The sequence below is a fragment of the Topomyia yanbarensis genome, chromosome 1 (assembly GCF_030247195.1).
Source record: "Topomyia yanbarensis strain Yona2022 chromosome 1, ASM3024719v1, whole genome shotgun sequence".
Classification (NCBI taxonomy): domain Eukaryota; kingdom Metazoa; phylum Arthropoda; class Insecta; order Diptera; family Culicidae; genus Topomyia; species Topomyia yanbarensis.
In genome coordinates, this window is record NC_080670.1 from 131,135,734 (window position 1) to 131,163,206 (window position 27,473).

Genomic DNA, 27,473 nt, shown 5'->3' on the forward strand with positions numbered 1-27,473 from the left:
AATGAAATGGATCAAATGAATAAAAAGAATGGATGAACAAAATGAATAAAGCAAAAAATAAATGAAATGCATAAATAAAACAAACGAATCAAATAAACAAAATGAGCTGAAGTGATAAAATGAATAAGAAGAAAATGAGCAGAATTAAATGCATTGATTAAAATGAAAAATTGAACAATGGTAAAAGGTTATAAATTAATATAAAGAAATAAATTGAATCAAATAAATTATTTGGATGAAATGATTAAAACTGAAAAAGTAGTCAGATTATTAAAATGAAGTAACTGAACAAAATGAATAAACTGGAAAAAATTAATAAAATGCATACAATGAAAACAATGAATGATATGAGTAAAATGCACAAAAAGAATAAACTGATCAGAGTGAATCCAAAGAATGAAACGAATAAAATAAGTAAAATGAACGCAGATGAACAAAACGAATAAAAAGATGCGGAATGAAATTATTAATTAAAATGAAATGGTCATATATTTGAAGCCAAACACATTTTTGAATAAAGAAAATGAATAAACCGGATTGTACGAATTTGAAAACCATTGCATCAGAAAGTTTTGAAATGTTTTTGAAAATCCCATCTTCTGAGAAAAGGCTAATAAATATGCAATGGACTTTCTAGGGCTTCCATCTTTTTTTGGTTTTATTCTTTTTGTTTTCATGCTTCTTTACTTGACGAATTCAAAGTTTACTTTTTGGTCACATATTCCCGAAAAAAATTATGTGCAGAACAGAATGTACTGGTCCAGTATTTTAACGCGCAATTGAATATAGTAAAGTGAGACAAGGTCACATGTGCTTTCAAGCCCTTTGAACAGAGAACGACAGAGGGAGAATGCGATTCGTGAATGAGACAGGTAGATATTTCAAAGTTTTTATTTGCATTGAAGTAAATAGTGTGAAATGTCTAGGCTATGTCGATTGCATAAAAGCCGTGTTTGTATTGTTTCGTTCGGAATTCTCGTGCAGGAAATATGGATAAATAAGTCCTATACAGACCAATATTGTGAAAAAGAAATGGTTCAAACTACTCAGTATATCCAAATATGGACGACGATAAGTTAGAAGACACATTGTAGTTGCATCCCCCATCGAGAGTGGGTACTTTGGGTGACTTCTTTTCCTGGATCTAATTTGTGGATATTTTTGGTCTTTGATCCGTTATTTTTCATGAAAGTTCGTACCAATACAACGAATGTGCAGCTGATACAACTCATGGTTCATTCGCCTGCGCAACGTTCCGTCTTCCATCTGCACGCCACCATAGATGGTACGCAACACTTTTCGTTCGAAAACTCCAAGGGCGCGTTGGTGCTCCACGAGCATAGTCCAGGTCTCGTGGCCGAAGAGGACCACTGATCTAATCAGCGTCTTGAGAATAATCAACTTCGTGCGGCGGGTAATTTTGTTCGACCGGAGCGTCCTCTGGAGTCCAAAGTAGGCACGATTTCCCGCTATGATCCGTCTCTGAATTTCTCTGCTGTTGTCATTGTCGTCGGTTACCAGTGAGCCCAAATACATGAATTCGTCGACCATCTCGATTTCGTCACCGTCAATCCGAACTCGGGTGGGAGGTTCACATTGTCGGCTCTAGAACCTCTTCCTCTCATGTATTTTGTCTTCGAAATCCTGGCTTCAGCTTTCAGTCTTTGAGTATATATTTCATTCAAAATTCAATAGAGATACGAATAGTTTAAATATCGCACGTGGAATGTCTCTTTTGAAAATTTCCATCGTCAAACTTTCATATTAGCCAGTTAAGCCAAATATTTTTCTGATATAGCCATGAATTTCCTTAATTACAGTGTAGATACAGGCTTTGAATACAATTGAATTAAAGTTGAGTTGATGTAGCAACAGACAAAAAATAGTTTTGTTTTCTCAAACCTTCGCAATTACAATTAATAAATATTTCAGATTGGCAGAAGATTTTATCACACAACTTAGAAATGGATACAGAAATAGCTAGATATATGCGGTAGAAGAGAGAGAGAGAGAGAGAGAGAGAGAGAGAGAGAGAGAGAGAGAGAGAGAGAGAGAGAGAGAGAGAGAGAGAGAGAGTAAGAGAGTGATGAGGGGGGAGGGGGGCGTGTGAGGAATGGCAAATGATGGTTAATGCAGAGACATTATTTTTATAGGTATATTATTATGATATATTGATTCTTACATTCTTATCATAAATAATGTAAGTAGTAATTTTTGCGCCATAACCAGTATAACCTAAATCTTGCAAAAGAGCTAAATTTTCGCTAGATTTTTGGGCTTCAAACATACAGTTGTTTCGGTGACGCCACAAGTATAATTATATTAGAAATCTTTTATCTCACTACTAGGTGAATTACTTGTTGATCTGTGTATTGATATACCATCCAACATTTACCTTATGATTGAACGCAATGCCTAATCCAAGGAATAAATACTAGAACTCACTGTTTCTTTATCAACACATTATTTTGTCTTTGAAGTGAACTTATATATTGATTTTTGAGAAATAGTTCATTTATTATAGAGGTAATTCGCAAAATATTCTCAACATCGAATTCCTTGAATCACGTAGATGTGTTTTCATACCCCGATATTCAAAATCGGTTTAGTTTTGCCCCTAAAACACCAGTAAAGCAATACTCTGTATGAAAAAATCTCATTTTTAATTAGTGGAAATTGGTAAGCGAGGACTAAAAATACAAAATGTCTAATATCTCCGCCGCTCGTGCACGGATTTAGACAATCTATAGCTTGTTAGAAAGGTATTTTTACAGGCTTTCTATTTTTGTGCAGTTTGTGGGACGATATTGTATTGTTCGAAAGTTATTTGCAAAAAACTTGCTGTGTTTTGACAAAATCGTTCATATCTCAGAAAGTAAACAACATATCGAAAATCAAAAATAATAGTGTCAAATGGCAACGTTAGGCCTTTCATTTGAAACTAATTTCATTAAGATCGGCTCAGCAATTGCTGAGATAATTACATGACATTTTGTACATACATACATACACACATACACACACACACATACAGACATTGTCTCAATTTGTCGAGCTGAGTCGATTGATATATGAGACTCGGCCCTCCGGGCCTCGGAAAAAGTTGTCAAAGTTTGAGCGAATCCTATACATTTCTTTTGTAAGAAATGTAAAAACACAATTGCACTAATAGGTGGATTAGGAAAATTTCAATATTTGATTTTTATGTCAAAGAACCTTCCACAGAAAATAACCAACAAAATAATGCAAAAATCCAAGAAATCCGATATCTCGTTCTTGAGTTATGCGATGACACACGGAAACCATTTCATTTTTATATATAGAGATATCCAGCAAAAGCTGCATGTATAAGAAAAACACAATTGCACTAACAGGTGGATTAGGAAAATTTCAATATTTGATTTTTATGTCAAAGACCCTTCCACAGAAAATAACCAACAAAATAATGCAAGAATCAAAGAAATCCGATATCTCGTTCTTGCGTTATGCGATGACACACGAAACCATTCCATTTTCATATATAGAGATGCGTTCTAAATTCATTGTTGATTTCAAAAGGCATGTGGATTGAAAATAAAAGCAGTTTTAGTTGTTTCAAATGCATTCTTCTGGATCAACTATGGTTATTGTCAATTCAAGAAGCTTATGGAATTAAAATTGCAAAAACTTTAGTTATTTTAACTATTTTATTTGCAGAAACTGACTGTTTTGCGAATTCGAGCTCTCCAATTGCGTTTCCCATTAAATATATGAATGAGCTAATAAACCGATTCGGTTGAATTATTGATTTACTATTACCATTAATTATAACAATTCACACTTATTAAACTTATGCGCGGTTGTCATTTGTTCGCATCCCATTGACGAAGGATTTTTTGTGTCCTTACAATAATCGACGGTATGAATAGGTTGCTCATGACGTATACGCTAAGAATCAGTTGAAAAATCTCCCGAAATAGGTTATTCCAGGACGGCATTGTATTAATTTTGCTTGCAATGGTATCGCCAAGATTGGCGTCGCTGTTACATCGTAGACCGGACAGCGGTAGCAATAACTGAAAGTATAACAAAAAACCGATTTAATCCACCTAGCAGTGAGATGAGACATTTCTTACACATTTCACTATTGGATTAGTTTGCAGAACTCACGAGAAGTAGGCACTCAACTAGAGGTGGGATGAAAACAGTTTCTAGTCTTGCACGAATAAAATCTCGAATAAACTGAATAAATTATAGAAATCAACAAAACGACCGAAATAAAAAAGTAAAGCAAAAAATTAAACAATAGGTTTTTAAATTCATGAAATGAGTAGAAAAATTAATGTAAATCAAAATTATAATATACACGAATCAAATTAGATTAGGTTATTACATAAAAATTAAGAATATATTTAGAAATAGTTATAAGATTAATAATTGATTCATACTAACAAATTGAATGAAATAAAACGAATGACTGAACATGAAATGCATAAAATTAAAGATATGAATAAAATGAATCAAATGAATCAAATCAATCAAATGAATCAAGTCAATCAAATGAATCAAATGAATCAAATGAATCAAATGAATATAATGAATCAAATGAATCAAATGAATCAAATAAATCAAATGAATAAAATGAATCAAATGAATAAAATGAATCACATGAATCAAATGAATTAAATGAATCAAATGAATCAAATGAATCAAATGAATCAAATGATTCAAATGATTCAAATGAATCAAATGAATCAAATGAATCAAATGCATCAAATGAATCAAATGAATAAAATGAATCACATGAATCAAATGAATCAAATGAATCAAATGAATCAAATGAATCAAATGAATCAAATGAATCAAATAAATCAAATGAATCAAATGAATCAAATGAATCAAATGAATCAAATGAATCAAATGAATCAAATGAATCAAATGAATCAAATGAATCAAATGAATCAAATGAATCAAATGAATCAAATGAATCAAATGAATCAAATGAATCAAATGAATCAAATGAATCAAATGAATCAAATGAATCAAATGAATCAAATGAATCAAATGAATCAAATGAATCAAATGAATCAAATGAATCAAATGAATCAAATGAATCAAATGAATCAAATGAATCAAATGAATCAAATGAATCAAATGAATCAAATGAATCAAATGAATCAAATGAATCAAATGAATCAAATGAATCAAATGAATCAAATGAATCAAATGAATCAAATGAATCAAATGAATCAAATGAATCAAATGAATCAAATGAATCAAATGAATCAAATGAATCAAATGAATCAAATGAATCAAATGAATCAAATGAATCAAATGAATCAAATAAATCAAATGAATCAAATGAATCAAATGAATCAAATGAATCAAATGAATCAAATGAATCAAATGAATCAAATGAATCAAATGAATCAAATGAATTAAATGAATCAAATGAATCGAATGAATCGAATGAATCGAATGAATCGAATGAATCGAATAAATCAAATGAATCAAATGATTCAAATGAATCAAATGAATCATATGAATCATATGAATCATATGAATCATATGAATCATATGAATCAAATTAATCCAATGAATCAAATGAATCCAATGAATCACACGAATCAAATGAATCAAGTGAATCAAGTGAATCAAATGAATCAAGTGAATCAAATGAATCAAGCGAATCAAATGAATCAAATGAATCAAATGAATCAAATGAATCAAATGAATCAAATGAATCAAATGAATCAAATGAATCAAATGAATCAAATGAATCAAATGAATCAAATGAATCAAATGAATCAAATTAATCAAATGAATTAAATGAATTAAATGAACCAAATGAATCAAATGAATCAAATGCATCAAATGAATCAAATGAATCAAATGAATCAAATGAATCACACGAATCAAATGAATCAAGTGAATTAAATGAATCAAATGAATCAAATGAATCAAATGAATTAAATTAATCAAATGAATCAAATGAATCAAATGAATCAAATGAATCAAATGAATCAAATGAATCAAATGAGTCAAATGAATCATATGAATCAAATGAATCACATGAATCACACGAATCACATGAATCACATGAATCACATGAATCAAATTAATAAAATGAATTAAATGAATCAAATTGATTTAATTCATCCAGTGAATACAATTAATCAAATTAATGAAATGGATCAAATGAATAAAAAGAATGAATGAACAAAATGAATAAAGTAAAAAATAAATTAAATGCAAAAATAAAACAAACGAATCAAATAAACAAAATGAGCTTAAGTGACAAAATGAATAAAAAGAAGAAAATGAGCAGAATTAAATGCATTTATTAAAATGAAAAATTGAACAATGGTAAAAGGTTATAAATTAATATAAATAAATAAATTGAATCAAATAAATTATTTGGATAAATGATTAAAACTGAAAAAGTAGTCAGATTATTAAAATGAAGAAACTGAACAAAATGAATAAACTGGAAAAAATTAATAAAATAAGTTAAATGAATGATATGAGTAAAATGCACAAAAAGAATAAACTGATCAGAGTGAATCTAAAGAATGAAACGAATAAAATAAGTAAAATGAACGCAGATGAACAAAACGAATAAAAAGATGCGGAATGGAATAATTAATTAAAATGAAATGGTCATATATTTGAAGCTAAAAACATTTTTGAATAAAAAAATGAATAAACTGGATTGTACGAATTTGAGAACCATTGCATCAGAAAGTATTGAAATGTGTTTGAAAATCCCATCTTCTGAGAAAAGGCTAATAAATATGCAATGGACTTTCTAAGGCTTCCATTTTTTTTGGTTTTATTCTTTTTGTTTTCATGCTTCTTTTCTTGACGGCGTCGTTTTAAGATTATCTGGTGTTTCTACTTTATTGTTGGACCTTAATTAGTTATCAGGAACCTGGAACGTTCAATTTGCTTTGGAATTCGAAGTTTACTTTTTGGTCACATATTCCCTAAAAAAAGTTTTATGTACAGAATAGAATTTACTGGTCAAGTATTTTAACGCGCAATTGAATATAGTAAAGTGAGACAAGGTCACATGTACTTTCAAGCCCCTTGAACAGAGAACGACAGGGAGAATGCGATTTGTGAATGAGACAGGTAGATATTTCAAAGTTTTTATTTGCATTGAAGTAAATAGTGTGAAATGTCTAGGCTATGTCGATAGCATAAAAGCCGTGCATTCAGTTGATTGCAATGCATGCTCTTTCCATTCATCCTTATAGCTTTCATATTGTTTCGTTCGGAATTCTCGTGCAGGAAATATGAATAAATAAGTCCTATACAGACCAATACTGTGAAAAAGAAATGGTTCAAACTACTCAGTATATCCAAATATGGACGACGATAAGTTAGAAGACACATTGTAGTTGCATCCCCCATCGAGAGTGGGTACTTTGGGAGACTTCTTTTCCTGGATCTAATATTTTTGGTCTTTGATCCGTTATTTTCCATGAAAGTTCGTACCAATACAACGTATGTGCAGCTGATACAACTCATGGTTCATTCGCTTGCGCAACGTTCCGTCTTCCATCTGCACGCCACCATAGATGGTACGCAACACCTTTCGTTCGAAAACTCCAAGGGCGCGTTGGTCCTCCACGAGCATAGTCCAGGTCTCGTGGCCGTAGAGGACCACCGATCTAATCAGCGTCTTGAAGATAATTAACTTCGTTCGGCGGCGAATTCTGTTCGACCAGAGCGTCCTCTGGAGTCCAAAGTAGGCACGATTTCCCGCTAAGATCCGTCTTTGAATTTCTCTGCTGTTATCATTGTCGTCGGTTACCAGTGAGCCCAAATACATGACTTCGTCGACCATCTCGAAGGCTTTGAATACAATTGAATTAAAGTTGAGTTGATGTAGCAGCAGACAAAAAATAGTTTTGTTTTCTCAAACCTTCGCAATTACAATTAATAATTATTTCAGATTGGCAGAAGATCTTATCACACAACTTAGAAATGGATACAGAAATAGCTAGATAGATGCGGTAGAAGAGAGACAGAGGGAGAAAGAGAGAGAGAGAGAGAGATGGGAGGGGGCGTGTGAGGAATATAGGTATATTATTATGATATATTGATATATTGATTCTTACATTCTTATCATAAATAATGTAAGTAGTAATTTTTGCGCCATAACCAGTATAACCTAAATCCTGCAAAAGAGCTAAATTTTCGCTAGATTTTTGAGCTTCAAACATACAGTTACTTTCGGTGACCCCACAAGTATAATTATATTAGAAATCTTTTATCTCACTACTAGGTGAATTACTTGTTGATCTGTGTATTGATATACCATCCAACATTTACCTCATGATTAAACGCAATGCCTAATCCAAGGAATAAATACTAGAACTCACTGTTTCTTTATCAACACACTATTTTGTCTTTGAAGTGAACTTATATATTGATTTTTGAGAAATAGTTCATTTATTATAAAAGTAATTCCCAAAATGTTCTCAACATCGAATTCCTTGAATCACGTAGATGTGTTTTCATACCCCGATATTCAATATCGGTTTAGTTTTGCCCCTAAAACACCAGTAAAGCAATACTCTGTATGAAACAATCTCATTTTTAATTAGTGGAAATTGGTAAGCGAGGACTAAAAATACAAAATGTTTAATATCTCCGCCGCTCGTGCACTGATTCAGACAATCTATAGCTTGTTAGAAAGGTATTTTTACAAGCTTTCTATTTATGTGCAGTTTGTGGGACGTTATTGTATTGTTCGAAAGTTATTTGCAAAAATCCTGCTGTTTTTTGACAAAATCGCCCATATCTCAGAAAATAAACAACATATCGAAAATCAAAAATAATAGTGTCAAATGGCAACGTTAGGCCTTTCATTTGAAACTAATTTCATTGAGATCGGTTCAGCCATTGCTGAGACAATTACATGACATTTTGTACATACATACATACACACATACACACACACACATACAGACATTGTCTCAATTTGTCGAGCTGAGTCGATTGGTATATGAGACTCGGCCCTCCGGGCCTCGGAAAAAGTTTTCAAAGTTTGAGCGAATCCTATACATTTCTTTTGTAAGAAATGTAAAACGTGTTTAATCCACCTAACAGTGTGATGAGACATTTCTTATAACTCTTATCACTCGTCCGATATTATATCGTTTGAGAACATTTAGAACTTGATGCTTCGCGATGTTTTTGATAACACATACTACATGGGATAGTGGCAGGACTCAGAGAATCGCTCAAATCAGCATAGGACAACATCAGTGCTAGAAATATCAAACCAAATCAATGGGAAAGCGAAAAAATGGCCCATAAAATAGACATACCAACGAATTATTGTTAATGCTCTGTTAATAAAATATCTATATTGTGGTGGGAAAACTGAATTTTCCTAAAGGGGTTATATATTGTACTGAGCCAAAAAAATCGAATTTTTTTTGAATCGATTTGAAGTTTATACTTTACTCAAATTTCCAACGCGACTGAGAACTAAGAAATCAACGCTTTTTCTTGAAAAGGGCGATACTAGCAGTGATACCATTCAAAGAAAATCAACAGTGAATATTTGCAGACTTGGTTTTATTTCCTATTTAAGAACTATTGTGTTTTTTACATCCTAGATTGCATGATTCAGTGATCGAAACCCAAAATTTCATAAAGTATTTGAAATTATTAAATTAAAATTTGTTTTTGCTATTGAAATTGACAAAATGATAGTATCGCCCCTTTGGCGATTGTTTACTTTTTCGGTCCCACCTATCAGCATTGAAGTATCGTCCTTACGTTTTTTTTACAATAACTACCGTTCTACACCACCGATTTCGTCCGTGTTTTTTCAATAGAGATCATTGTTACTATTTACAGCTGGTATCAGCTTGATAATCCTAAAAAAACATACGAAAATAACAGTTTCGCCTCTAAACTGCTAGCAAAAAAAGTATCGCCCTGTTTGTTTGCATGGAGCGTCGAGGGCGAAACTTTAAAATAAACAAACAAAAATACAGTTTCGCTAGTTGTATTTTTTCTGTAGTTTAAGAAAGAAATATCGTAGAATCAAAATTTTTAGTTGAATTTGTTGCGTTTCAAAGCTCTCAGTCGCATGTCTGAAAAAAGCCCTATGTTTACATTTGTAAGTATCGCCCTTTTCACAAAAAAGCGTTGAAATGAAATCGCAGCTCCCGATATCACGCTATCTCTGAAGTGCATGCGTGCATAGTTCCAAATTTTACTTCGACATCGACTTTTTCTAAAGGTGACTTCTCAGTAGTATCCTTGATTTGAATTATTATCGCTAATCCTAATGCCAAAGAACAAATAAAAACCTCACGAAAACGAACCGTTTGGGAAAATCATCATCATTACTGGAATTTTCATTTTCACGAAACTTTTCGATAACCTTCCGTCACCTGCGTTAATGCACTGGGTGCACAGTGCTCTGAAAATCTAGCGAAATCGTCTTAGGGCACCAGCGTGTCTGTAAAGAATACTAAAAATTAATTTTTATTTCATAATTTTCAGTTCAGCAATTCGAGAGATCGTGCTCACCGCAAGCCATGAAAAATAGACTACGTTGTGAAGCGATGCTCACTATTTATTAAAAAATCACGGTTAAATAAAAAATTAAACGATTAAAAAATTTCAAATATTTTATAATTTTGACAAACTTATTAGGAAAAATTGTTTAATAAGCTTTCGTAATATTGTGTAGGAAAAAAGCTGAAAATTTCAGTATTTTCTCTATCTGCAACATATAAACCCTTAAGTATACCAATTAATTGGTATACGAATTGGAATAGGTTCGTCAAATTTTGGAAGAAGTCTATAAAATAACCCCTTGAAAACTACCTAAAAATTTTTGTAGTTCGATGCGATAAAAAAATCTCCAAAAAAGAAATGTACCTATTAATGTGAAACACAGCGAATAATACATACAATAAAAACCCATTTTTATCAGTCTCATGGTGTATTTTAGGCTGACAAAATGGGGACATTGACTAAATCGGGCATTTTTTTTCTTTATAATAAACTGAAGCTGTTAAAATATTCTTCCCGTCCCTTGATGTAGTCTGATAACTATTTCTGATTATGATGAACTTTTTATTTTCGCATATTTCGCATATCTTCATGGTAAGGGAAACATGCTCAAGAAAGGATTTACTCGAATTCAGTCTTGTTCGTCTGCTAGAGCCCATCAAACATATGTTCATATTTGGCTGATAAAATCGGGGTTTCAATGTGTTATAATAGATATTCAGCATTCGAAGAAGTTTCTTTTGAACGAGTGTAGAACGACTTTGTTTCTACTTACTTGAAATCAGCGGCGTAGCCAGAAATTCGGTTTGGTAAAAATCGATCATACTGTCCAAACGGCATAATTCCGAAGCCGTGATTTTTGAAGTTTTAAAATTATGCAGAATTAATTTTTCAGAAAATAGTAACAGAGTTCATGAATAAAATTCACCATAAATACTTCTTGGACGATATACCGTCAAAATTATTTTATCAAATGATGCGCTGTTTAACGTTTGTAGAACTCATCGAAGATACTAAACCTCCGAAATTGGCGGTTTCAAAATGATGTTGTCTTGACCTTAAATTACTGTTTTTGAATATTTGACCTATACATATAATTGGTCATACAACAAAAATCAAATGCTCATCAAAATCGATCAGAACCTGCTAGAGTCGAATGGAAATCGTCATTTTTCATAAATTTCTCTCTACATTCGGAAAGTGTTATCCTCGTTATTAATCATATTACGTTTTCGTCTCAACTCGACGCATTCCCAAAATATAAACCTGCTTTAATCCACCTAGTGGTGCAATTGTGCTTGTCTCATTTGTCCAGACTACGATTCCATGGCTGGTTATGTTCAATACAATGGTGGAAATTAATATTACATGTTCAGTACGATATGCACATACATACAATGGATCGACAGCCACGATCTTGAGATACTATGTGATACTGAAACATCGCTTGAAACCAGCGGCGGATCATGGAGAAAGATCCGGGAGGTCCAGGTCCTGCCGAAAATTTTCAACTTGTTATGAAATTTTAAACTAGTTTTAATTTTAAAGTAGCAACCCCTCACTGCATACTCCCTCCGGGCCGGTATGATTGACGATTTTTGGAGTGATTGCATAACCTTTCTGTATGACAAAGGCAAAAATGTACCAAAGTCCAAAGAAGTCAATTTTTGTCAAACATCTCAATGTTTCATGCATTTTAAAGTCATTTGGCATCAAAAATACAAATTTGATTTTGAAAATTTTCATTTCAGTTTATATGGGAATTTGCTGTGTGATTGCACTCTTCAACTCGTAACTCCGGAACCGGAAGTCCAATCAATAAAAAATTCAATTGCACCTTTCATTTGAGACCAGCTTTGTGCAAATCGATCCAGCCATCTCTGATTAACAGAGGTCATATTTTTTTCCACATACACACATACACACACATACATACACACACAGACATTTTCCGATCTCGAAGAACTGTGTCGATTGGCATATGACACTCGGCCCTCCCGGTCGGGATTAGATTGACGAATTTTAGAGTGAATGAGAAAGGCGAAAACATTTTTAGCAAATGTTGAAAGTTATGCATTTTTTTGGTGAGCAGTTCTATGTTTCATAGACATTAAATCAATTTTAACTTCGCTTCCTATTAAATAAAGACCCTTATTACAGTACATTTCTACAAAAACGAGCTCAATTTGAAAATAAATCTGAGGATTATGATTGATTGCAGAACTCTGGAATTTTCTATTGGAATGTTTTCAGGCAGGAATTTTATATTGATGCTATTAGACAACTGTGAAATCAAGACCAATAGATCAGTTACATATCTAGACCCCATTCCGACAATTTATCAAAAGTCCTCATGATGTTTACAACAACAGGTTATCAATCTACGGATCAGATAATTGTTATTGTAATATTGAATTAAATCAGTCAGCATCAATAAATTTTCAACTTCAATCCAATATTTTTTTTTGGTGTGGTGGGGGGTGAGGGTTGTATGGTGTACCCCAAAACTTTCTCTTGGCTACGCCGTTGCTTGGAGTTATTTATTTCGCTTTTCATTTTCCGATATGTTTCAGATCGATCCGATGCACAGAGGAGTAACTAGAACAAATTCCTGGCCAATAACCAAAATTTTGTTTTTCGATTTTATATTTCGTTATATTTTTTTTACATACCTAAATGCTTGTTGAATAACATGGCCAAATTAGGAGTATGTCAAAAATTGTTAAAGATTTTTTGCTTGGATGCAAATTGGTGATATTTTAAGGGGTTTTTTAGTCATTTTAATTATATATCCAGCAATATCGCTTTCTAGTGATGATGACTGTATTAAGTAAGACAATATTGTTACAAATGTAGTTGAACACAGCCTTTTGTATAACTTTAGGCTCAAACCAACTGAAAATAGTAGTGTTTTTGTGCATTGCATCAGCTTTAAAAAATTAGTTTTTTAAACATTATATTCCAAATTTGAATGATAAAAAATATACAGTATACGGCAAGATCAAAAGTAGATTTCAGCTATCTGAAAAACATTCGAACTCCTCCGATCTTATCCGATCCACAGATTGCAAGCGATTTGAAAATATTGCAATTTTTAGTAATTTGAGGTACACCGAAATGCTGTAGGGCCAAGTACTATGTATTTCAAAATGTGTCTCTATGAAAATATGCACAGGCATCCCTTTTCTTCCCCCTTTTCCACTGATCAACTGTTTTTGCAACTGAAAAACCAAATGTATTCACAAAGATCACTTCTAAATTACTAGTATTCGAAAGGATATAGAAAATTGACCTATGCACTGGTAGGTGGATAGATGTCAAATTGTTCCAAAAACCAATTTTAGTCTTTTTTTTGTTCATATTAAGGCATAATAAAAGCAATAGCAGTAACAAATAGTTTTGGCCAGGAATTGACCCCAGTTACTCCTCTGTGCGATGGTCATAAGTTAGAAAAATTGCAGTCAGAAGGTTCGCACAAATGAACATTTTTGTATTGATAAGTTATCAAGTTCCTTCCAGACAACTTGGAAGTGTTCGGTGATTATTTCTAGCGGTTGTAGATAGTAAAATGAAATACAAAATTCGTTTTATCGAAATAATGTTTAGCTTATTTCAATGGATTATTACTATATTGAACAATAAATAGGCGACAAAGAGTAATCAACAAGCCATAACTTTTAAAGTATTCAAAATAGATATTTAAAGTCCTTAGCAAAGTTATTCGCAAAAGTAAGAGCTACAAATTTGCTGAAGGCATCATTTCGATATAATCACTCCCAAGAAAATTTGTGAAAATATCTCACTCATATGGAGATTAATCAGCAAAAGCACAATACCAAAAGAAAGGGCATATTACCTCCATTAAATTCTCCGAAGATACTATTGACCTAAAATAAGCCGTTTTGGCGTTAATAATAGATTACACGTTTTTGGTCATATTTCTGGCAATGGGAAATGATAAAAATCTTTCGTCCGCATTTAATGTTAAATATCTCTTTTGATAATAGTCCGAATTCAACAATCTATAGCTTGTTCGAAAGGTATTCGTTAAAGCTATCTAAAAACAAATAAATTGTTAATCTATATTGTCAATTTCGGCAGATAATTTAAAAAACTGCAAAAAACGCCATTTTTACGCATGCAAACATTCATATCTTGGAAACTAAACATCAGAATCAAAAACAAATTAATAGCGTTCATACTGTTTTTTAGTTCTTTCATTTAAAATTGGTTTGGATAAGATCGGTTCAGCCATTGCTGAGAAACACGAATGAGAATTTGTCCGTTACATACACACACAGACATTGTCCCAAATCGTCGAGCTGAGTCGATTGGTATATAAGACTCGGCCCTCCGGGCCTCGGAAAAAATCTTGAAAGTTTGAGCGAATTCTATACATTTCTTTTATAAGAAATGTAAAAGGTTTTGTCAATATAGAGAATGTTCATGTATAACAATGACACAGTCACGCTGTTTATCTTTTATCTTACATACGTTTCCATTTCTTCATAGTAGATTACAGCTGACGAGATGAACACTAACTTCTCTCTACTTCAGTATGATTTCAATTCCGATGCGAGTATGTCATATAGTTGTAATTTGTTATTTATTATTTACTCACAATACCTGTTGGTTTCACCGCTACTCATGGCATCTGCAACCCTCTGAAATACGAATATCAATAAATAACCTAGTTAATGATGAATGTCCACTGCCCATTCAAACCATACGAAAATCGGTTAAAAATTTTGAATGGATGTTCAAATGCAACTAGTGATTATCACTCAATCAGTTTTGTGATCGGTTGCGCTCCAAGGATAGACGTCCAACCATTTTCAAGTCGAGGAGCGCCGCGGCGAACACGATAACTCTCGATAAGATTGTAAAATCGACTTGGTGTTAGTCGATGAACCACAACAAATAGAAAATAGTTCGAGTTTAGGAAAATGGCTTAATGAAAACTGATAAATCTCATATTTTACTGTGAAAATAATAGGGAGAAAAATTTTATTTAGTTTTCTGTAGTTTATCCACAGGCTACACATATTAAGCATCCTCATAAAAAATGAAGTCAATTCGTTGATTAGTTTTTGAGTTATCGTGCTCGCCAATTTGGAAAAAATGAAAAAGCCGTTTCAAGAATTGCATCACGGAAAAAACGTCAAATTGCATCACGGAAAAAACGTTGTAGAAAATGACCCATTGGGTATTTTCTTTTGAAAATTTGGGTACAAGTATTTTAGAGTGTATTGTTTACACTGTATTTTTATCACTGTCAGTTTTTCGAAAATTGTTGCCGATAGATTGAAATCTGCGTGTGCTATAGCAAATACGCGCGTGGAATGCATGGCTGTTTAAAACAAAAGAAGCTCAGCGTGGCCACCGAGATTTCGGGAGACCTTTCTAGAGGTTCAATACTAACAATAAAGCGGATAAAAAAGTCGATTATTTTTGCCCTCTACACCAGACGCCCCCTTAATTTGGAACCAATTTCCGGTAGTTTGGCCAGGTGGATGTTTAGTTATCGTAGAACAATAAATTGTGCCGTAATACGGAAATTGTGCAATTCTACTTGAGGCAGCTGTTTCTTCATTAGGTACAATGAGAAGCTCTAGTTAGGCCATTACAAATCTTTTTCAAAAATTATGTCCAAGTACAAATTTTTTTCTGAAGGGGAGGGCAAACAAAAAATAAATATTTATTTTAATAAACACAATTTTTTTTTTCTTTTTGCATTTTCTTTCGATTGTTCTCGTGGACGTTTCCGCAGGGTGATTTCGTATAGCGGGGTTGAGCTATTTGTTTTACTAGAAAAAATCAAGCAAACATTACTGAATCAATCAGAAGTTCACATAGGAAAGGGATGCTAAAGTTTTCGTTTTAAATAATTTTCCGAACACTGAACAGTGCAATTTCTAAATTCCCAATAAAAGCTTTGAAGTTCTCTAAGAACTTAATGTAAATATTTAAAAGTACTTTAAGGTGTTAACTTTTGGTTGCTTGAATAGTTTTCGTTCCGTTGTGGCGGCACATGGACCGACTGTACACACAAGGCATGAAAATCGGTCAAAGGTGAACCTGCTTGATAACAATGTACAATAAACAATGGATTGCAACATTTCACTTATGGACTTTTGGAAAACATTCTGGAATGAATCCAAAGGTAAAGTGTGCGTCAATGGAATTATTCATCTCATATATGGTTTTCTCTGATATTTTTTTCTATTGCGTACTTCGTATACAGTATCCTGGCGAACGTACATCCTGTACATACTATACTTTTTCGAACTCTAGTGGAAACATCAGCTTTGGTTTATCGCTTGTGCTTGAAGACTTGTAGATTTGTTTGTTTGGTACATGATAGTAATTCGGCTCGGTTCCGTGTACATCTTCGAAATCTTTGCATTTTTCTCCATCTTGTTGCGCAGTAGATAGCCACATCAAAAAAATTCATTTGATAGTCGTTCGGATTTATGAAATGTATAGCAATCATCAGTTCATTTTTTGCCTTTTTCATGTAAGGAAGACTATGAAATCACTCAGAAACTCGACATTTTAAGCTACACCCGGAGTGTCGAGTGTCATATACCACTAGATTCTGTTCGTCGATATCTGAAAATATTTGTATGTTTTATAGTATGGTTAAATAGCTTCAAAAGTGCATTGGCCCTAGGTGGGACTCACTTTTGTGCCTAACCACTACTAACAGTCCTTACTTTTCTTCCTTCCTTTTGTTCCACGAGACTGCATCGAAGCGTTATATCGTGGGGAGGTTGATTCAGTCTTAAGACAAAATGATACATTAGAGCGGTTTAGCTCCGAACACATATCCGGCTAATCGCAGTGTTGAACTTCCGTTAGCCATTTGGCTCCCGTTTCTGTGAACCATTTAGTTCCTGTTTTCGCGAACCATCTCAATTCCTCGTCGGAAGTTCTCCCGATACCGATGTCTGTTGCGTGAGTCATTTAGCTCCCAGTTTTGTCGCAATCTACTCGCATAGTCCATAAATCCTACTCAAAGGGCCAACCAGTAATTGGCGAGGACGGTTCGGCGATACCGGATGGAGCGTAGCTTCTGGTTCGCTGCTTTCGGTTCGTTGAAAACTCGTCGACCCACCACCGCTGGTGCTTCACTCGACCTACTCGATCTTGTCCCTGACGGTGAAACTAGTCTGCTCACATGCTTCGGTCCGGCGATTCCAGCTGGTTCGTGGTGCCCAGTACACTGGCGCCTCAAGCAAAGCTGTGGTTGCTCTCACAGCCTTCCCCTTAACATAATGGTCGTGACTTTAAAAGTTCAAGTCGATGATATATTTTCCGACTGCGCTGTCTTTCGGCTGCTAGTCATCACCAACTCTGTTTTATGATGGGTAATCGTCTGCGTGTCGAGTGTCTCCTCTTCTAGCGATTGTCCGATTACTTGGAACACCACATCATCCGTGAAGCCGAAAATCGTTATATCTCTGGGAAGGTTCAGCTTCAATACTCCATCGTACACTGCGTTCCACAGCGTCGACTCGAGGAACGTCAGTTGTAGTTGTGATTCTCCCTGGTCTGTCTCGTATATCAGTGTTCGGTACTGAAAGTAGCTCTATAATATCCTGCAGAGTTACTCATGCTGTACAGCGAATGGGCGATTGCTTCCCAGCTAGCACTATTGAAGCATTCTTCACGCCTAAGGGAACCACCACGCAAAAACGATATCCTTATCTCTGCTGTCTCCACAGCTGACACAACCGTTTGGATGGATTACACTGTAGACCTGCCTATAAGGAAGCCGAATTACATGAGATGCCGTTCTCACGGTCCGCGTACTTCGTTAGCTGGTTCAGGATTACTCCTTCTCTCTAACATTACCAAGGGATATATTGATTACGCTGAAAGATCTACATGTTGTCCCGGCATCGGAAGCAACATCAGCTTTTGTCGCTTCCAATTATCAGATCGTTTTGAACATATTCTCTCATGTATCGCTTCACTTTTATGGCTTTCGCCATCTCTATAAGCTGTTTGTTGGTAAATCGATCTTCATCTTTGTGATCATCCTCCTCACTGTACGGGTAAAATAGATTCATGTAGTGAGGAAAACCTTTCGATGGTGACCTCCATCTTTTCCGGGCACCTTTCAGGTGGTGCAGATGTACCTTTTATCTTTGTTATGCCAACTTTGTAGGTATCTCCTAAGGAAATTCGCGTTGGCTTTGTGGCAAGGCTTTCTTGTACAGCTTGACTGCTTTGTTGAGAGCTGTTCTTGCAGCTCGCTTCCCACGAGCTTTCTGATTTCTTTTTAATTTTGAATATATTTGACACGGCTCAATGCGTTAGCACAACTGAGCCGTGGAGCGCACCTTGGGGGTCATTTGGTCCGTCTTCTCTCGCGTTTTCGTTTACGTCCATGTCATCATCGGTACTGCATTCATCTTGCTCATCGTCGGATGTTCTTATTTGTTGTTTGTGCTTATGGGTCGCTATTGTAAATCCTTCTTCATCGGTATTAGATTCCTTATTGGTGGTGTTGGTTGTTGGTTTGGAAACATTTGCTGTAATCGTTGTTACTTCGATGTTGGTAATGGCAGTTGGTTTAGTGGTACTGGGGCCGATCGTTGTTGAGCTGGTGTTTGTGAATGCCCGGTCTGCAGTCGTTGGTTTACCAACTGGTTGTGGTTTAACATACGATGATTGTATACCGGCTTTGGTCGTATCAGGTGGAATTTCTTTAGCAGTCTCTGCGCAAGGTTTCCCGTGGTGTAGCAGATGATCACAATTTTGACAGGTAGGAATCTGTCCTGGGTGCGTGACTAGGTGCGTGACTAGTTCGTTGAGAACATTCAACACCATGAGGTGATTTGCATGTGAAAGTCAAGTAAGAGGGAATAGGTATTGTCGGACGCATTCTCACCACACGAACGCCGTTGCGGAGTCTTGGGAAGAAGTTCCTCCAAGTATCTTCCTTAACACTATTCACCTCTCCGTATTTTGACAGGATTTGTTTGATAGCGAAGGAACTAGTACCTGGTGCCAGGTCATGTATCTTTATTTCAATACGTTGGGATACTGTATAAAATGTCATTACATTCGATGACGTGTTTCATGTTGTTCTGGGAAGCGAATGATTCTGCTTGACTAATGTTTTTAACATATTCAGTACCGCATGATGTAAATGGTGGAATTGCATCGCATAAAGTACCACAAGCTACGTTGAACTTCGAGTTCACCTTCAACATTTGCTCCCCTTCATGAAATGATGGTATTGCCGGATATTTCGTGTAGTCAACAGCAACACAGTTTGCCCGCATCGTGATATACTTTTGCTTTGCATTGTCACTCATTGTTTGTTCACGTTTCACACACTAGGCAGAAGGAATCAATTTTTGCCATTGCAAATAGACCGAGCGTCGCGCGGGTAAATTTGATTACTTGCCCTGCTATTGCAGCGGAGCGATTTCTAGCTTCTGAACTGAGCGAGATGAGAAACCGAAGTGATCTCCGACTTCTTCTCCAAGCTCAGAGGCAACTTATACGTAAATCGATAATCGTCGTATTGCACCCGGTGAGCGTTTCTCGGTTTCCCATCCCTTGGTATGGTCGCATTACATGCCCTTGTTAGTAGTGCCGTGAACTCGTTCGCATTTAGGTTGAAGAGGATAGCCTCAAATTCAAGTTCTTCGAGGGACACGTTCCTGTGAAAAATCGCTGTTTTCCATCTTCACTCGTTTATATATCTCCCACATATTTTCAGTCCATTTGATGTGATCAAGTTCATAAGAATCGCACATATGGCTGCGGAAATACGGTATGAACACTACGATCTCATATGAAATCTTTAAATGTCAAAAACCTTTCGGTAAAGCTCATGTAGATTGAATATTGAACCACATATAAATCGCCAGGAGTCTGATTTGAATTCAGATTGTTTCCTTATCGAAATTATTTTCGAATGCAACAATCGATTATTTCTCTATCGACTGTTGCGTTTAAAATAGAATCGATTCAGAAGTCGGTTTGTATTAGCCTTTCCATGAGATGTTCGTTTGATAATACACAGATGGGTCCTTCCGCGACCAGCAAACGTTTCATTTGATGTTGGACTGGATCGATGATCTCATTTAAACTTCACATTTACCCGAGAATGGTCAAAATAAAAATTATCATGTGATGGTAATTTCTAAAACTACCATAATAGTTTTCAGTTACGAAAAGCAAAACTCTATGGAAGCTATTTTTGTTCTATAAAACGTGACAATTTTTTGAATTTTGGTTATTTTAAAAAAAATATTTGCCCCCTGATTTTTTTCAGCGATTTTGAAGGCCCCCCCCCCATAATTTTTAAAAAAGATTTATAATGGCCTTAATGTAAATTATTATTGACTACTCGCCTCATTTGTCATAATAACAGTGATAATCACACAGCGAATTTTACTGTATAGTATTCGCGTCGAATGCCGGTTGAAGCGAACCTTAATCATACACGGTGTTCCTAAAACCATTACTAACAAAAAATGACCATAAATTTGGCATACGGCATTCGAAAGATACAGTATCTAGGCATCTTCTCAGTGAATTTCAAAATGATCCATCGAGAGATTCAAGAGATATGCTGATTTGAAGTTTTATGATACGTTTTATAAGACTACTAGCAAACACCCACGGGTTCGGTCCTATCTTTATAAACAATAAATATTTGTTTACTTATTTGGTACTTGGCATTCGAAAAATATAGTAATCAAGTATATCCCCTGCAAGTTTGAAAATATTACATTGATGGAATCGAAAGCTACAACGGTTTGGATGTGGTATTCGGTCATAGATGGGTTTTCTACCAGATTTCAAGCGTGAATTCATGTTTGTCCATTGACTATTTAGATCGTTTATACGTTTCGCGGTTTTAAAAGGAAAAGTTTACCATTTAATTACATAAATATAATGTACAAAAGGTGTTATTTATATGGTGCACTGAAAAAATATGAAAATAGGTTTGTCTACCAAACGTTAAATATTATGTGTAAATTAAAAAAACCTGTTTTAATCCACCTAGCGGTGCAATTGTGCCTTTCTCATTTCTCTAAACTATGGCACGGAGGCTTTTTATGTTCAACATAATTGTGGAAATGTCCATTACATTCTTAGTACACTTTGCGCTTATACACAATGGCACACCAAGTCCCATGAACGAACGACTCCCCAGCTTAAATTGGTATGCTTTGTGATATAGTGGTGGTTTAAATATGATGGGGTTGAAAGGGAGGGGTATGAGGGCTGGATGAAGTGGTGGTCTGAGGGGTGATTTAAGGAGATTTTTAAAGGAGGAGAGTGAACAGTAGAGGGGGGGGTGTAACCCCTCTCCGTAAACCATCAACTACGCCCCTGTTAAAATCCAGAAACCTTATGCGAGTCGAAAAAAAAATTTGGCCGGGATTAGGTCGACGTTTTTCTGAGTGATTGCATAACCTTTCTATATGAGAAAGGCAAAAAGGTGCCAAAATCCAAAAAAGTGAATTGTCGTCGAATTCTTTTTCGAGTTTGCATCAAATCTCGACGTTTCATGCACCTTGAACGCATTTAGCATTAAAAATAAAAATTATATTTTTAATTTTTCCTATAGTTTATATGAGAAATTTCTGTGTGGCCGCACTCTGAGACCCGTAATTCCGGAACCAGAATTCCGATCGATCGAAAGTTCAATAGCAGCCGATGGGAAGGTTGCACCTTTCATTTGAGACTAAGTTTGGGAAAATCGGTCCAGCCATCTCTGAGAAAAATGAGTGACATTATTTGACACATACACACACATACACACACATACAGACTTTTTCCGATCTCGACGAACTGAGTCGAATGGGATATGACACTCGGCCCTCCGGGCCGGGATTAGGTTGACGTTTTCAGAGTGATTGCATAACCTTTCTATATGAGAAAGGCAAAAATGTGCCAAAATCCAAAAAAGTGAATTGTCGTCGAATTTTTTTTCGAGTTTGCATCAAATCTCGACGTTTCATGCACCTTGAACACATTTAGCATCAAAAATAAAAATTCTATTTTTAATTTTTCTTATAGTTTATATGAGAAATTTCTGTGTGGCCGCACTCTGAAACCCGTAATTCCGGACTCAGAATTCCGATCGATCCAAAATTCAATAGCAGCCGATGGGAAGGTTGCACCTTTCATTTGAGACTAAGTTTGAAAATGAGTGACATTATTTGACACATACGCACATACACACACACATACACACATATACACACACATACACACACATACATACACACACATACAGACTTTCCGATCTCGACGAACTGAGTCGAATGGGATATGACACTCGGCCCTCCGGGCCGGGATTAAGTTGACGTTTTTCAGAGTGATTGCATAACCTTTCTATATGAGAAAGGCAAAAATGAATAAAAGTTAGAATGTTTACTTTAAAATGCCATATCTCAATGGTTTATTGACCGATTCTAATTATTTTTTCATTGTTGAATAGGTAGACGTTTTATCAATAATTTGCATTAGGAAGATTATAAAATAGAGTTGCCTACTTCAAACAATAGACAATTTAATTATCCTCAACTATATGTATTATCACTATTTAGTTTTTAAAAAGAAAATTATTTTTATGCATGCGTGCGCATTATAACTTGTTAATCCATGTTTACGGCGCTTTGTAGCTGCGTGGGGTAAAGAGCATATTAGCTTTTATATGTTTCATATTTAGGTTATATGTGATATATTTCGGTTATATGTTTTTTATCAGTAAGGTATCTGACAACGCGCTTCTGTAGTTATTGCACTGCTCAGCAGCGTAGTATTTTATATAGGAGAGTACACTTTTTTGCGCGGTATTTTTTACGCGGATTTTGAAATTTAGCCGGTTTTCATTTACGCGTTTTTTTAAATTTACGCGGTTTTCATTTACGCGGGCTGTATCCCCCGCGTAAAAAAACCTGAGTGTAATTGCATCGGAAACAATCACATTCCCAGCAGAGCTTTTTGTTTTCTAATTTCAAACACTTTTGTAGACAACTCTATTTTATGTTCTTCTTAATGAAAATTAACGATGAAACGTCTACCTGTCCAATAATGAAAAAACTATTAGAATCGGTCAACAAACTATTGAGATATGACCTTTTGAAGTAAACATTCCAACTTTTATCCGTTTTTTTAAATTTTCACGTAATATTTAAATTTTGGTAAACAACCCTATTTTCATATTTTTTTAGTGCACCGTATAAATAACATCTTTTGTACATTATATTTATATAATTAAATGGTAAGGTTTTCCTTTTAAAACCGCGACACGTATAAACGATCTAAATAGTCAATGAACAAACATGAATTCACGCTTGAAGTCTGATAGAAAACCCATCTATGACCGAATACCACATCCAAACCGTTGTATCTTTCGATTCCGTCAATGAAATATTGTCAAACTTGCAGGGGATATACTTGACTACTATATCTTTTGAATGTCAAGTATCTAATAAGTAGACAAATATTTTTTTGTTTATAAAGATAGGACCGAACCCGTGGTTTGCTGGTAGCCTTATGAAACGTATCATAAACTTCAAATCACCATATCTCTCGAATCTCTCGATGGATCATTTTGAAATTCACTGAGAAGATGCCTGGATACTGTATGTTTCGAATGCCGTATGCCAAATTTATGGTTATTTTTTTGTTAATAACGGTTTTAGGAACACCGTGCATATACATACATCGAATTTTGAAAATCAAAACAAAGACAATCCGTTTAATTTTTAACATATATTTAGATACTTATCTGATAGTTCAATTTGTTTCATCGTGAACTAGTGCAAGTAGACACGCCTGAAAATACATAGGTACATGTGCACAAACATGAACAACGATATTAACAAATATGTGCGAATTTGTATCAAGAGTCAACAATCCAAAGTTCACCGGCACTAAGGCACCATTTCAAAAGTTTTCCGTTCCTGGTGCGCGTTTTTAACACATTCATGTGGATTTAGTTGGACCTTTGAAACCTTCTGGTGGGCATCGTTACCTTTTGACAATAGCTTATTGATTCACTCGTTGGCCCGAAGCGGTGCCTCTACTGGATATGGCGACGAAAAGTGTCACCATAGCTCTTTGTACAAATTGGATTTCCTGCTTTGGCGTACCTGATACCATTACTTCTGTTCAAAGCAGGAAGTTTGAGTCAGAGCTGTTAAGTTAGCTGTCGAAACTTTTTGGATCCGAACACATTTAAACGACTGCGTATCACCTCCAGGTCAGCGGTACGGTGGAACGTTTCCATCGAACTTTAAAAGCAGCTATCATGTCGGTAGACTCGAAACATTGGAGCGACCATTTGCCGCTGATATTGCTGAAACGTCGGATAGCTTTCCGCGAATATGTTCAATGCTCGATCGACGAGTTTGTGTACGGGCAAACATTACGCCTATTACGAAGAATACCTCGGGCACGCAGCATCAAAAACCTTGATTATTCTGAGCTCGTTAAGCACAGCAGCGGATCTAGATAAAAATTTCGGAGGGGATTCAAAATTTTGATTTTTAAATGTTCATTGTACAATACGTAATATGTAATATCCTCATTTAATTAAAATCAGTTTTGGTGGTCGAATCTGGTCTGGAATGATTTTGAATTTAGAACAAATTTAAAATTTTTCAAGAAGCTAGTAATTTTCGAGGGGGTCCGGATCCCCAATACACCCCCCCCCCTCTGGGTCCGCCACTGGTTAAGCAACTACCGTATGATGGACCATACAAAATCGTCGAGCGGCACAACAAGCACTTTGACATTCTATTCCGGATTCAAAAACACGAATTACCCATCAGGACACAAGGTGAGATTTCCGGTGTAATTGGAGGAGGTTATATGGTGGCGCTACCTGAAAACAGTTGCGCGCACCTATCGGTATGAGCTTATGTAAATCCACCTAGTGGTGCAATTGTGCCTTTCTCATTTATCCAAACTATGATTCAATAGCTGGTTATGTTCAATATAATTATGGAAATGTCTATCAAATTCTTATTATTTTTTATTTTGATTATAGAGGTTTTACCCTTAAGGTCATTCACCACTTCGGGTTAGAAAAATCTCTTATGAAAATTTCTAACCCTATGTGCGGGATCGAGACTCGAACCCAGGTGCGCTGCGTACAAGGCAATCGGTTTACCAACTACGCTACGCCCACCCCAAATTCTTATTATACTTAGCACGTATCTCACAACTACCACGAAAGTCGACGCTGACTCACTTTAAACAAAAAGTGTAATAATTAGGGCAAAGTGCCTATTTTAATCCTGTTTGGGAGGGTGCCACACTAATCCATTAATTAGTCGGCCTACAATCAATGGAATGTGTACAAATTGGCATCAACAGCTTTGCTTCGTTTTTTAGAACTAAGATAATAACACAAATACCCTGAAAACGGTGACATGTTCGTGTTTGAACGCAACAAAAACTCAAATCGAGTGCCCCTATTGTTGTCCTACAAATTGACTCAATGCATTGAACAAAGATGACAGACGCTGCTCTAACCAACAGCTCCTAACGGGTTGGGTGATAACAAGAATATGGCGAAAATTGGCTCATTACCCTAATTAGCTTAATCAGCATGAGTTTAATGTTATCTTTATGTGACCATAATTTGAAATGCTTGGAGCATGGTTTTGGAAAGGGAGTGGGGGAGGGTTAGCAGAATCAGAGTGGAGGTTGCGTCAGAAATACTTCATTTTATTTCGGTATGCGATATGGACGAAGACCCGCATTTTCTTGGGTGAGGGTGATCCAAAGGGGTGGGGGGGGGTGTCGTGATAAAGTAGGGAGGTGTAAGGGTAAGAGGAGGAAGGTGATGCACTATTCAACTGCTTACTATGCCTTCCATTTGAGACTTGATTTGTGAAAATCGGTTTAGTCATCACAGAAGAACCAATGTGACTTTAATTGTCGAATATTCCCGGAATCCGGGACTCCCGAAATCGTCGGTAGTGGACAATTTATTCAAAAAATGTTTCATTGGCTATCAGTGATCTAGATCTGCGAATCAAAGTAATTTGGTGATCATTTCAATAGTTTTTAGCCTCTGAGGTATTGTGAATGTAACGGTTTATACATATGGGAAATTAGAGTGTTACCTTACTAACCAACCTGTAACTCCGGAGCCAGATTCCAGAACCGAATGAAATTTATCAGCAGTCAATGGGGTTATTGTATCTTTCATTTGAAATCAAGTTTGTAAAAATCGGTCAAGAATTCGCAGGGAAATAGGTATGATATCAGCTTAGGAACTTGGCGAGTTCTCCGGGGGCATCATGAATCGTCATAGGTGGCCAATGTGGTCAAAGCTACTTTGAATGATCATTAGTGATCTAGACCTGCAAGTCAAAGTACCCTTTTTAATATGCTTTACATTATTTGGACATCATGGTGGTACCAGTTTATATGGGAATTTGATGTGTGACCACACTCTTCAACCCGTAACTCCGGAACCGGAAGTCGGATCAATCAACCTTTCAGATGAAACGAATTTTGTAAAAATCGGTTCAGCCATCTTTGAGAAAATTGTGTGAGCATAAATGACGCACACACATACACACAGACATTTTCCGATCTCGACGAACTGAATCGAATGGTATTCGACACTCGGCCCTCCGGGCCTCGGTTAAAAAGTCGATTTTTAGAGTGTTTGCATAGTCTTTCTTTATATGAGAAAGGCAAAACATGTAAGGATAAGCATAAAATAATTTGCCATTTGTTTCACGCTTCATTGGATTTTGCCTCGATGCTTCTCATAGTCCTAGGTGACGTTACTGTGTGAATAATGCCCTATGAGTTCTGCTTCTGTAGAACGAGTCGTATCCATCAAGGACCCTGTAGTCATTCTCGACCGTAAGTTATGCTTTACCAAACACTAGCGATTTCAATGATGTGTATTATTTAAAAAACACTTTACATCACAC

General features: G+C 35.4%; 1 protein-coding gene across 14 annotated transcripts in view; it reads left to right on the plus strand.

The window, feature by feature from the left end:
• Positions 1-27,473, plus strand: part of LOC131694307 (teneurin-a) — a 1,511,233-nt gene that overhangs the window by 641,558 nt on the left and 842,202 nt on the right. The gene's annotated exons all lie outside the window — the stretch shown is intronic.